At 47.1% G+C, this 12,815-nt stretch overlaps 1 long non-coding RNA gene across 1 annotated transcript; it reads right to left on the bottom strand.

The window, feature by feature from the left end:
* Positions 1-11,889: 11,889 nt before the first annotated feature.
* Positions 11,890-12,528, bottom strand: LOC141088817 (uncharacterized). The gene is made up of 3 exons (XR_012232074.1): positions 12,394-12,528; positions 12,232-12,318; positions 11,890-12,102 (listed from the first exon to the last, which is right to left on the bottom strand). It is a non-coding gene; the product is annotated as an uncharacterized lncRNA (long non-coding RNA).
* Between the last annotated feature and the right edge of the window lie 287 nt (positions 12,529-12,815).

Consider the following 12,815-nt stretch of genomic DNA (forward strand, 5'->3'; position numbering starts at 1 on the left):
GACATGTGTGTGTTTATTTAACCCTTTTCCTACTATAGGATAAGTAATGGATAGGTGTCTTATTGACACCTCTCCATTACTAAGCCGGGCTTAATGTCACCTTACAATAGAAATGTGACATTAACCCATTATGACGCCACTTGCCACCACTACAGACCAAATGGGAAGAATCCGACAAAGCTCCAGAATAGGCGCATCTAATAGATGGGCATTTTTTGGGCATCTGCGGGCTTCTGTTTTTAGGCTGGTGGGGGCCCATATTCATGGCCCCTTACCAGCCTGTGAATAACAGCCCACACCCGTTAGTTTTGCCGTGTTGGTTAAAAATATAAGGGGGTCCCCATGTCGGTTTTTCTTCATTCATTTTTCCCTGTTCGCGCTATTGCCGGCAGAGCAGGGGAGAATGACAGCCTCGTTCAGCACAACATGCAGGGGAACAGCGCTTACTTTAGCGTTACTTCCCCGGTGGCCGTATGTGTGGTACTGATGCAGCACATGGGCGGCACACATGTGCCACATTGAGATGACACACGGACACGGATATCTCCGGTACCGGAAATATCTGGACGTGTGAAATCGCCCTTTTAAGGAGGATCACAAAGAAATGGACAGCATGTGACTTAAATATGAGTGTCTGAGAAAAGGGTCTGAATACTTATGACCATGTCATATTTCAGTTTTCCCTTTTTAATACATTTCTACAGTTCTGTTTTTTTTAGTCAAGATGGGGTGCAGAGTGCAATGAGAAAAAAAATGAACTTTTTTGAACTTACCAAGTGGCTGCAATGAAATAGTGAAAAATCCAAGTGCAGTCTGATGTTTCACATGCATCCATGTGGGTGCGAGTGAGCCAAGTGTCGCTGCCAATCACAGCATGCAGCGATTGTTCCCTCATGCCGAATCAACACATGAGAAAATAATCGCAGATCTGAGCTGCCCCATAGAATAACACTGGGCTGAGTGCTATGCAATGTTTCATCACTAAGCACTCAGCCGCATTATACACTTGTGTGACCCCGGCCTTAGAGCAATAAATAAGACTGAGCTGTAATACTGGGCCGTCTGTGACTGTATGTTATATAGTCGTGTTCCACTCACTAGAGTTGAGCGAAATGGGTCGGTCATATTCAAAAGTCGGCGACTTTCGCTGCAGTCGGGTTTCATGAAACGAAACCCGACCATAGCGTCAAGTCGGCAACAAGGTTGGTGACCAGAGCGCCAAAGTCACGTTTCAAAAGATGCTTCCAGCGCCCTTCTTCAGCCAAGGATGGAGGACGCACACTGTGGGCAACGCGATGACATATGCATCGGTCATCCCCATCTTTGAGAATGGCATGCAAGTGATTGGCTGGCTTTGTGTGGCATCACAGTGGCTATAAAAGGACGTGAACGCTGACCGCCATCTTACTTATGCCGATCCTAGCATAGGGAGAGCTGCTGCTGATGATTTTGTAGGGAGAGCGTTAGGCAGAGAAGAAGGCAGAGAAGAAGAACCAAAAAACTTCTTCTGCTGTTAGTGATTTCCACTTACAACACAACACTTTGTGTGCAGTGACAGGGGAGGCTCTATTTTTGTGCATCAGCTCTGTTGGTTATTAGGCTGCCTTATAAGGCTCCCTGATAGCTGCATTGCTATTTGCACACTGCTGTGCAAGCTGCTTTTTTAAAAGCAAAAATACTTTTCATCCTCTTTTCTGCACAGTTACCAAGCGTTCATTTTTCCACCCTTTTGTGTGTGCACTGTGCAGCAGTCCTGCTTATTAGGCTGACTGCGTTCATACTTGGACTGAGAGCATCATTGTCAGCGTCCTCAAATCTCTAGTGAGATCCAAATTCTCACCAATCCTATAGACACACTACACCTTGTCATACACCATCCAATTTCAGCCTGTTACATTGAGGTGTAATCTCTACTGGACCTGAGACAATAGTTCAGTGTCCTCAAATCTCTAGTGAGATTCAAATTCTCACCAATAGTAGATACACCTTCTACCCTGTTTTACAGTACCATATAGCTGGTGGTATTTTGGGTACAATTTCACAAAAATGAGCAAGTATGGTGGAAGACGCCATGGAAGTGGGCGGGGGTTGCCAGCTGGTCCCGATGGTGGTGGTGGTGGTGTTGCATCTGTTGGTAGTGGCAAAAGTACAATAGCACCTAAGGCAGGAAGTGTTGAGCCTGCGTCATCGTCTGGCTCCACAGGGCCTCGAAGGCTCTCTTTTCTGGGAGTAGATAAACCACTTTTAAAGCCGGAGCTTCAGGAACAAGTTTTGGCTTACATTGCTGACACAGCCTCCAGCTCTCTCGCCTCTTCTTCTGAAGTTTCAAAAAATAAAAGCACTGAGCCATCATTGGAGGCTCCTGGTCAGGAACAACAACTTTCCTTGTGTCCTTCACCCCTAGCAAAAGTGAAGGATGTGGCAGGCCACACTACCGATTACTCCATGGAGCTCTTTTCACATACCCTGCCTGGGTTATCAAGTCAAATCGTGAATTCCCCAGTCCAAGATGAATCTGACATGGAGTGCACTGATGCACAGCCACTGCTTGATTTTTCTGCTGGTACATTCACTCAGAGCACTACATTGTCCTCACAGTGTACTGAGGCAGAATCAGACCCTGATGAAACTCAGGTGCCCCTTCCCGCATACTATACCACCTTACACGGTGACACAGAGGAAGGTGCACATGAAATTGAAGAGGAGGTGATGGATGACCCAGTTGTTGACCCAGATTGGCATCCATTGGGGGAAGAGGGTGCCGCTGCCAATAGCTCAGAAGAGGAGGAGGAGGATCCGCAGCAGGCAACGACATCGCAACAGCTGTTATCTGGCATGACTGTAGCAGTCCAAAAACATGTTACAAAAGCCAAAAGAGTTGCAGGACAGCTTGGCCAGACGGTCAAATTAGCACACCGTGCAAGATCTCAAAATGTCTTCCATAGTAGGAAGAGTGCAGTGTGGCACTTTTTTGAACAAAATTCTAATGATCAGGCAAAAGTTATCTGTAAGAAGTACGCAAAGACCTTTAGCCGAGGGAAAAATCTGAGAAATTTGAATACCAGTTGCATGCTTAGACATTTAACCACCATGCACTTGCAAGCATGGACGGACTGCCAAACCTCACGTACCACATGTGCACCTGCTCCAAATGAAGGTAGTCAGCAATGCTACATCGCTTCCCCCACTGTAAGCCCACCAGTTAGCACACCACCAGCAGCAAATGTCAAGGTGTCGTAGCAAGGGCAAAGCAGTCAGGGAATCACAATGTTATTGCTACGAAAGACTGAATCTAGGCCATCAGCAACACCACCAACACCATCACCATTACCAACCCTCTCTCAGTCCGCCATGTCCACCGCTAGTTCCATCATATGCAGCTCTCAAGTCCACCTCACCCTACCAGAGACTCTGAGTAGGACAAGAAAGTACTCATCCTCTCATCCGTGTACACTGGCTTTGAACGCCCACATTGCCAAACTAATCTCGTTAGAGATGATGCCCTACCGGTTGGTTGAAAGCAAAGCTTTCCGCGAGCTCATGGCCAACTCAGTACCACGCTATGACCTACCCAGTCGGCACTTCTTTTTGCGAAAAGTCATCCCAGCCCTCCACGTGCATGTGAAAGACCGCATTGTCCATGCACTCAAGCAATCAGTGAGTGGAAAGGTGCACCTTACAACAGATGCATGGTCCAGTAGGCATGGCCAGGGCCATTACGTGCCCATCACTGTGCACTGGGTTAATGTGGTGGATGCAGGGTCCACAGGGGACAGCGGCGGTGGGACAGTGCTGCCTAGCCCACGGTATAGGAAACAGTTGGCTGTAGGCGTTCGACCCTCCTCCTCATCCTCCTCCAGAAGCGAAAGCTCGTCCACAGAGTGCAGTCGCACGAGCACTCCATCCGCAGCTGCCAGTGTTGCACGCGAGGTGTCCCACTATCGAACAGCTAGTGGTAAGCGTCAGCAGGCTGTGTTGAAGATGATGTGTTTGGGCGACAACAGACACACCACGGAGGTACTGGCCGACTACTTGCAGCGACAAACTGAGTCATGGCTGGGCAGTCTACATCTTGAGGCAGGCAAGGTAGTTAATGATAACGGCCAGAATTTTGTGGCAGCCATAGCCCTTTCAAAACTCAGACACATACCTTGCCGGGCTCACAACTTGAACCTGGTGGTGCAGTGCTTCCTCAATAATTATCCGGAGTTAACAGCCCTGCTCCATATGGTGGGAAGACTGTGCTCGTACATCCGTCGGTCGCCCGTACACTCCAGTCGTAAGCAGAAGCTGCAGTGATTGCTCCACCTTCCCAAGCACCGCCTAATTATCGACGTTGCAACAAGGTGGAACTCCACCCTGCACATGGTTCAGAGGCTGTGCGAACAGAGGCAGGCTGTAATTCATTTGTGGGAGGATACACGGGCAGGCAGTTTGCAGGCAGACATGGAGTTGTCTGGTGTGCAGTGGTCGAAGCTGAAAGACCTCGGTAAAGTCCTTCAGTGTTTTGAGGAATGCACATGGCTGGTAAGCGCAGACGATGCCATCATAAACCTGAGCATCCCACTTATGCATCTGCTCATGCAAACTTTGACGCACATTAAGTAGCAGGCGCCTGCAGCCGAGGAGGAAGAGGAGGAGGGAAGCCTTGATGACAGTCAGCCATTGTCTGCTCAGGGAAGTCTCGTGGATGAGGTGGAGGAAGAAGAGGAAGAGGAAGAGGAGGATAATGTGGATGATTATTTTGCGGAGGAGGATGCTTCTCAGGGGGCAAGAAAAAATGTTGGCGTGGCAAGGTCAGGTACAGGGTTTGTGCGTGACTGGAGGGATGTGGATTTGCCAGAAAGTGCTCCTCCACCCAGCACTCGCAGTGCATCATTCACACCTGGAACATTGGCCCACATGTCTGATTATGCTTTGCAGATCGTAAAAGGGACCCCTGCATTGCCAAAATGATGAACGATGACAACTACTGGTTGGCCAGAATCCTGGATCCACGCTATAAAGGCAAATTCCAAAACATCATGCCACAGGAGAACCTAGAGCTGATATTGGCTAACAAACAAGCAACTCTGGTAAACCGTTTGTTTGAGGCATTCCCAGCACACAGCAGCGGTGATGTTTTTCCAACGAGCCGTAGGGGGCAACATGGAAGAGGTGTTCATGGTGCACACAGCCAAAGTGGCGTTGGACACAGGGGTTTCATGACCATGTTGTGGACAGATTTATCAAGTACCGCTCACTCGACAGGTAATACTGCATCGATCAAAAGTGACAGGAGACTGCAACATTTTGAAGTTTGGTGGAAGAGGCCGCAGACGTGGGCGTGGGGGGGCCAGCTGGTGCTGATGGTGGTGGTGCATCTGCTGGTAGTGGCAAAAGCACAATAGCAGCTAAGGCAGAATGTGTTGAGCCTGCGTCATGGTTAGGCTCCAGAACGCCTGGAAGGCTACCTTTTCTGGGAGTAGGTTAACCGCTTTTAAAGCCGGAGCATCAGGAACTGGTTTTGGCTTACATTGCCGAAACAGACTACAGCTAATATGCCCTCCTCTTCTGAAGTTTCAAAAAATGCAAGCACTGAGTCATCAAGTGCTGTCTCCTGGTCAGGAAGAACCCCTTTCCTTGTGTCCTTCACCCCCACCAAAAGTGAATGATGCAGCAGGCCACACTTCACATTAGTCCATGTAGCTCTTTCTATCATACCATGTCTGGGTTATCAAGTCAAATCGTGAATTCCCCAGTCCAAGATAAATCTGACATGGAGTGTGGGTGGCCAGCCAGGCCAGTGGGGTTAATCGGTGCCGGGTCGGTGTCTCAGAGGGATGTGTCACGTTGATGGTGATGACCCGTTCCGTGGCCCTGGGCGTCCATGCAATGGGGTGAATAACATTTATAGGTGAATGATACGTGACGCCACCTGTGGTTTCTGATCAGATTGACCCGCGTTGCAGTGTCGCTTCTCTGGGACAGATATTGTGGTGCAGCTAAGATGTAGAAGCCCTGCACAGGTAGGGCCGTAGTCGCAGGGCAGATGAAAGAGCTGGTAGATGGTGTGCAGTGCAGGATGTAGCAGAGCCGTGCGCCAGGCGCAGGAGAAAGATGACAGACACAGTCGTGCAGTTCCTTTTCCTGTACTTGGTAAGTGCCATCCAGGACCCATAGTACAGATGGAGACGGAGTTGGTCAGCCTGGAAGCAAATTTGGAATTTTCTCTCTGCAGATAGGTAGTGTGGCCTCCGTTCTAGCGCTTATCTGAGGGTACACGCAGTACTGAGTTCACTGAAGTTCCACCTGTTGACTCTCTTTTAGAACTTTCTCATATGGCAGGTAGCCATAGCCTTTTCCTTCTGGCTCACACACGTCACTGCTGGGGCCTCCAAGCCTTAATTGGGAACAGAGCATTTACAGCTGCTACTTCCTCCGGTTTCTGCTGCAGGACCGTCAGTGTCCCTACAAACTCGGAGACCGGAATCCCGACCATGCGCTCCAGCTAGGAGTTAGCCTTAACGCTGCTCATCCTTCAGCTCCCTTTCTCATGTCCACACACTTCCCCTTCCCTTCACAGACTGCCCTAACTTCCCTCCTCCCGACCACAGAGAGCAGCTCCTCAGCAGTCAGGTTCAGAGGTCTCCCTGCTAGCCTGGAGTGGGAACTGTGTTGTGTGTTGGTTTAACTGCTAGAGAGATCCTTCGTTGCTCCCAAGCATGACATCACACTCCCTAGGAGGAAGGTAAGGCTAATTTCACACTTGCTTTTTTTTTCCAGCGCGTTTTTAGCGCAAAAAAACGCATAGAAAAAACGCATACAAATGCATACAAACGCTGCGTTGTTTTCAAGCATTTTTATGCGCATGCAGGAAAAAACGCAGCGTTTTTGTGCGTTTGTATGCGTTTTTTGTGCGTTTGCGTTTTTTTACAGATTTTGGAAAAAACCCCCAAAAAAGAAAAAAAAAACATTCAACAACACACAAGACCAATGGGACTTCATTGTGGGTGTGGTATGTTAATATATAGACCCTGTCTACAGTATTCTTCACATTTGCTTGATTCTTCTTGTGACCATGGATCTGCGCTGGAAGAGTTTTCACTTCAACTTGGATTTGGACATCGCGATGGCTCAGACGTATGCAGTTGCTTGCCATGAACAAAGGAAGAGAGAGAGGCAGCGAAGACGGCAGCGGCGGCGTATGTGGATACATCCGATTGTTGAACTCCGGGAGAGCCGTGGGGCATACCACACCCTCTACAGCGAGCTCCAGGCAAACCCGGAGAAATTTACAGATTATATCCGGATGTCCCAAGAAAGTTTCAGGGTTTTGCTTGCTCGTGTCCAACAATCCATCCGGAGACAGGACACACAGCTCCGTCGTGCGATTCCTCCTGAGGAACGGCTACTGGTGACATTACGGTATGTAATATTTAAAAACCAAGGGGTGCGGTCTGATGTTTTTTTTTTAAATTTAGTATTCAAAACCTTGTGTAATTAGTTTTCGTGAATGTACTAATATTTTATTTTATAGTTTTTTAAAATAATATACATAAATATTAATTTTACTTCTTTGTCTGTTCACAGATTCCTGGCGACTGGAGAAACCCTATCTTCACTACACTTCCAGTACCGTATTGGAATCTCTACCTTGTCTGGAATTGTTGCTGACACCTGCCGGGCTCTCTGGAATGTTCTTTGTCCAGAATTTATGCCCCTGCCCACCGCTGAAAAGTGGGTGGAAATTGCTGACAAATTCTGGACAGTATGCAATTTTCCCAACTGTTTGGGAGCTGTTGATGGTAAACACATACGGATCATCAAACCCAAAAGAACGGGATCTGAGTACTATAATTACAAAAAGTACTTTTCAATAGTACTCATGGCCATTGCGGATGCCGGATGTATGTTTGTAGCAGTGGACATTGGAGCATTTGGCCGTGGTAATGACTCACAGGCTTTTAAAAACTCAGACATGGGCCGGAGGTTGTATGGCAACCAATTTAATTTCCCTATGCCACGGCCTCTTCCTCACACCGAAGCTCCGCCACTGCCCTTTGTAATGGTTGGCGATGAGGCTTTTCAAATGTTCGGAAACTTACGGAAACCCTACTCCAGCCGGGACTTGGACCACACCAAAAAAATATTTAATTACAGGCTGACCAGGGCCAGAAGAACTGTCGAGTGTGCTTTTGGGATTCTTGTCTCCAGATGGCGAATTCTGGGCACGGCCATTAATCTTAAACTTGAAACAGTCGATGAGGTGGTGAAGGCCTGTGTGGTTCTACATAACTTTGTGATGGCTAAAGAGCACCCGACCTTTGAACTGGACGATGATGCTCCTAACCCATTGCCTGAATTCACTCAGCACACTCTCAGGTCATCCGTTGAAGTTGGCCAAATGAGGGACCAATTTGCGGCCTACTTTATTTCTGATGTAGGACGGGTGCACTGGCAAGATGAAATGGTGTAATGTTTTTGTTTGTTTATGGTAATAAAAAACCTTATTTGATACCATTACTGAGTGCACTATATTTTTTAAACTCCAATTAAATAAAAAACTTCCCATGTATAACTGAATTTTTTGATGTTCACACACCTGGGCAGGTAAATACACATATGAGTTAAAATGCAGCATTGCTATTCTGCGTGAAATATATTGGAACAAGCAAAGCTGCAGGCCATGAATCAGGAAACCAATTTTTTTCAAGAGAAAATTGCCCAACTAGTTGAAAAAAAAGTATGTGATTTTTTCAAAACCCAACCCTCAAAACCCAACCCCAATGAAAGTCAATGGGGAATACAAGTCAGCATTGAGTGGATGAATGTAATCAGCTCAATTCCAACTTTTATTTAAAATTGTGGTAGTGTAGAAATAGACAAGTTTCTAGAGTTATTACACTAGGCCTTGGAATGACTATACTAGGCCGTGGTATTTCAAATATGAGTATAGTAGGCCTTGGGCCTACTAGTATAGTCATATGTGAAATACCACGGCCTAGTATAGTCATACCAAGGCCTACTGTAATAACTCGATTTTTACCAACTAGGATCTTGTTTCACGAAAAACAAACTGGTGAAACTTGACAAGTTTCAACAGTTTGTTTTTCATGAAACCAGATTCTAGTTGGTAAAACTAGAGTTATTACAGTAGGCCTTGGTATGACTATACTAGGCCGTGGTATTTCAAATATGAGTATAGTAGGCCTTGGGCCTACTAGTATAGTCATATGTGAAATACCACGGCCTAGTATAGTCATACCAAGGCCTACTGTAATAACTCGATTTTTACCAACTAGGATCTTGTTTCACGCAAAACAAACTGGTGAAACTTGACAAGTTTCAACAGTTTGTTTTTCATGAAACCAGATTCTAGTTGGTAAAACTAGAGTTATTACACTTGGCCTTGGAATGACTATACTAGGCCGTGGTATTTCAAATATGAGTATAGTAGGCCTTGGGCCTACTAGTATAGTCATATGTGAAATACCACGGCCTAGTATAGTCATACCAAGGCCTACTGTACTAACTCGATTTTTACCAACTAGCATCTTGTTTCACAAAAAACAAACTGGCGAAACTTTTTAAGAAAGAAACTTATTTTTTAGACAAGTTTCAACAGTTTGTTTTTCATGAAACCAGATCCAAGTTGGTAAAACTCGAGTTATTACACTAGGCCTTGGTATGACTATACTAGTCCGTGTTATTTCACATATGACTATACTAGGCCTTGGGTTGGTTTTTAACATGTATTTACCCATCAGTGTGTGTGAGCGGCGCAAACAACATTAATGAAACTTTGTAATGGTGAACCACAAATGTAAATTTATTTTTAATCACAAAAATAAACCAAAAAATTATTTTTTCCGGCGTTTGGGGGCAGATGGTTTCAATTTGGGGGTGTGCAGGGAATATGCAACACTTGCAGTTGAAGACGGTGTATGAGGGGAAGGGGCAACAAAACTTGTGGGGGAAGGTAGTCCAGTTAAGGGAATTAAACTAGGAACACTTGGAGGAGAGGAAATCTGTTCAGGTACATTTGTTGTAATGGCATGTCGCCATAGGCTTGTGTGCCTGGACCGACTTTGGCCCAATGCCCGCCTTGAATGATTTCGCCTTGAACTTGGGGCAAATATTGAGTGTAGGTCCCCCGTCTGCTGGGGTGGCTGCTGCTGCTGCTGCTGAGGTGGCTGCTGCTGCTAAGGTGGCTGCTGCTGCTGCTGAGGTGGCTGCTGCTGCTGAGGTGGCTGCTGCTGCGGCTGAGGTGGCTGCTGCTGAGGTGGCTGCTGCTGAGGTGGCTGCTGCTGAGGTGGCTGCTGCTGCTTCTGAGGTGGCTGCTTCTGCTGCTCTTGGTTGGCAGGAGGACTGGTGGCGGCAGTGATGGTCCAGGTTTGCGGAGTGGTGGTGGCAGGGCTACTACATGTTGTTGTAGCGGCAGGGCTGTTCCATGTTTGCCTAGTGGTGGCTGAGCTCCACGCATGCATGGGAGTGGCGGTGGTGCTCCAGACAGGAGCAGCGCTTGCCATGGTGGTGTCGGTGAAGTGACCAGCTGCACTCAGACTTGTGGTGGTGTAACGGTGGGTGTCCTGGCTTTGAATAGAGGTGTCCGTGCAGTGGTATGCAGCACAAGTCGGTAGTGAGGTGAAGCGAGTCAATGGTGGCACAGGTGGAAATGACACCACTGACTGCTGACCGTACCGATTATGCTGCATAGCCTGCAAGAAAGCATTGTTGCAGGCCTGCAGCACATTCAGCTGTTGCTCAGGACTAAGGTGTTCTGCCATGCCCTTTTCAATCTTACTAAAAAAATGGTGTGCTGGTCTGTTGAGGTCAGCCTCCAGACGGTCAAGGCGCTGTTCTACAGAATTGAAGCGGTGTTCAAAGTGGTTAAAACCATGTTCCATGAGTGCAAAACCGCTTTCAACTCTGTCGGACAGTGACTTGAGGCTGGAATTAAAGGCCTCGCTCAAATGCATAAACTCGGGCAAGACATTCCTGTCCAAGGCCCTCTGCCGCTGGCGGGTAGTGCCCGCATAACCAGTGGCAGAGACCTGGGACAGGGGAACCCCTGATGGCCCAGCTTCCTGGTCACCAGCTGTGTGTGTGGCTGACCTGCAAGGTGCTTCATGGCTGTCGGATGGCTGGGACGGGTCAGAGGACGTCCGAGGAAGGACCGCTCCAGGGCCAGGTTGCAGGGTGCTGCTCCAGGTGCTGTGGAAGAAAGGAAAATCATTACTACCATGCCTTTACAAGAAGCATCAGCTGTGGATTAGAAAAACACAGATTAAAAATAAAACCCCAAAATTTATAATACTTACGATCTCGTGGCAAGGACCGGTCTTAGGAACTGCAACGCGTGATAGTGACGGTATCTAGTTCTGGTCCTTGATGCAGATCCACTGCGAACCTGGCCCTCAGCACGAACATCACTGTTGAAGCGGTCCTTGATCGAACGCCAACGTGTTCGGACTTTGTCCACTGTTGGGAAAAAAAAACAGTGCCGTCAAGGACAACAGTCACTGCGGCACAATATAGCAATACAATACTCAAAGCAGTCACTGTAGAGCCCGATGACACTGTTGGGTTTCCTGCTAGAATATACCTAGCACGAAACCCAACAGTGCCGTCAAGGACAACAGTCACTGCGGCACAATATAGCAATACAATACTCAAAGCAGTCACTGTAGAGCCCGATGACACTGTTGGGTTTCCTGCTAGAATATACTTAGCACGAAACCCAACAGTGCCGTCAAGGACAACAGTCACTGCGGCACAATATAGCAATACAATACTCAAAGCAGTCACTGTAGAGCCCGATGACACTGTTGGGTTTCCTGCTAGAATATACCTAGCACGAAACCCAACAGTGCCGTCAAGGACAACAGTCACTGCGGCACAATACAGAGCAGGGAAATACTCACTAAACGCCTTTTTGGAGGATGCTGTGGCGCTGTCCCAGCCATCCATCAACGCTGCGGCCACCTCATTCCATAGCCGCCGGGTCACCACATTGTCCTTGTACAGCCGGTCACGGCTGTCCCACAACGGCGCACGCTCCTGGACCAGGCTGATGAGCTGCTCATTATCCAGGTAGACGTCTTCATCCCGTTGTGGAACCTAGACAAAACACATTCATTAGAATAATCAAATTTAAATTGAATAAAAAGTTACAAAAAAAAGAAACATAAAAAAGAGTAAAAATAGAAGATAAAAAATAAAGAACATTACAAATCATTTGATACATACATTCCGTATCACCACCGGGACTTGGCTTCGCTGCTCCTGCTCTTCGCCCTCAGTAGTCCCGTCCGCAGAAGATGATGATGATGATGTCTTAAAAAAGTTGAAAAAAAGTAAGAGATTTGGAGTAGCAGCAGATATACTTACCAGATGCACGAAAATAATCACCTCACGGTCTGCTTGCGCCAATTCCTGCCGCGATGGGGAATATTCGGATTCTGAAGACATACTGCATGTAAAAATAATAAAAATCATTAGTACATACATAATTTAAAAGGACAGGCATATAATGTAATATACTCACATTCTTGACGGGTTCCTTGGTGACTGCCTGCTCTCCAATCTGTCAGTGTAGTAGTGGCAGAGTTTTGGCAGGCACCTCCTTTATATAGACTTTTTTTTTTTACTTTAGAAGTTTATAACTAGTACAACAAGTGGACACCACCAAAAAAACGCAGCGCTAAAAAAACGCATACATGCGCATGCCAGTGCGCACGTATGCGCATCCATAGGCTATAATGGCCATTTTTAGCGCAAAACGTGCGCATACGTGCGCATGCGCTTTTTTGCAGGACAAAAAAATGCAACAT

The sequence above is a fragment of the Dendrobates tinctorius genome, unplaced genomic scaffold, assembly GCF_039654945.1.
Source record: "Dendrobates tinctorius isolate UK_male_01 unplaced genomic scaffold, ASM3965494v1 ptg000003l, whole genome shotgun sequence".
Classification (NCBI taxonomy): Eukaryota; Metazoa; Chordata; class Amphibia; order Anura; family Dendrobatidae; genus Dendrobates; species Dendrobates tinctorius.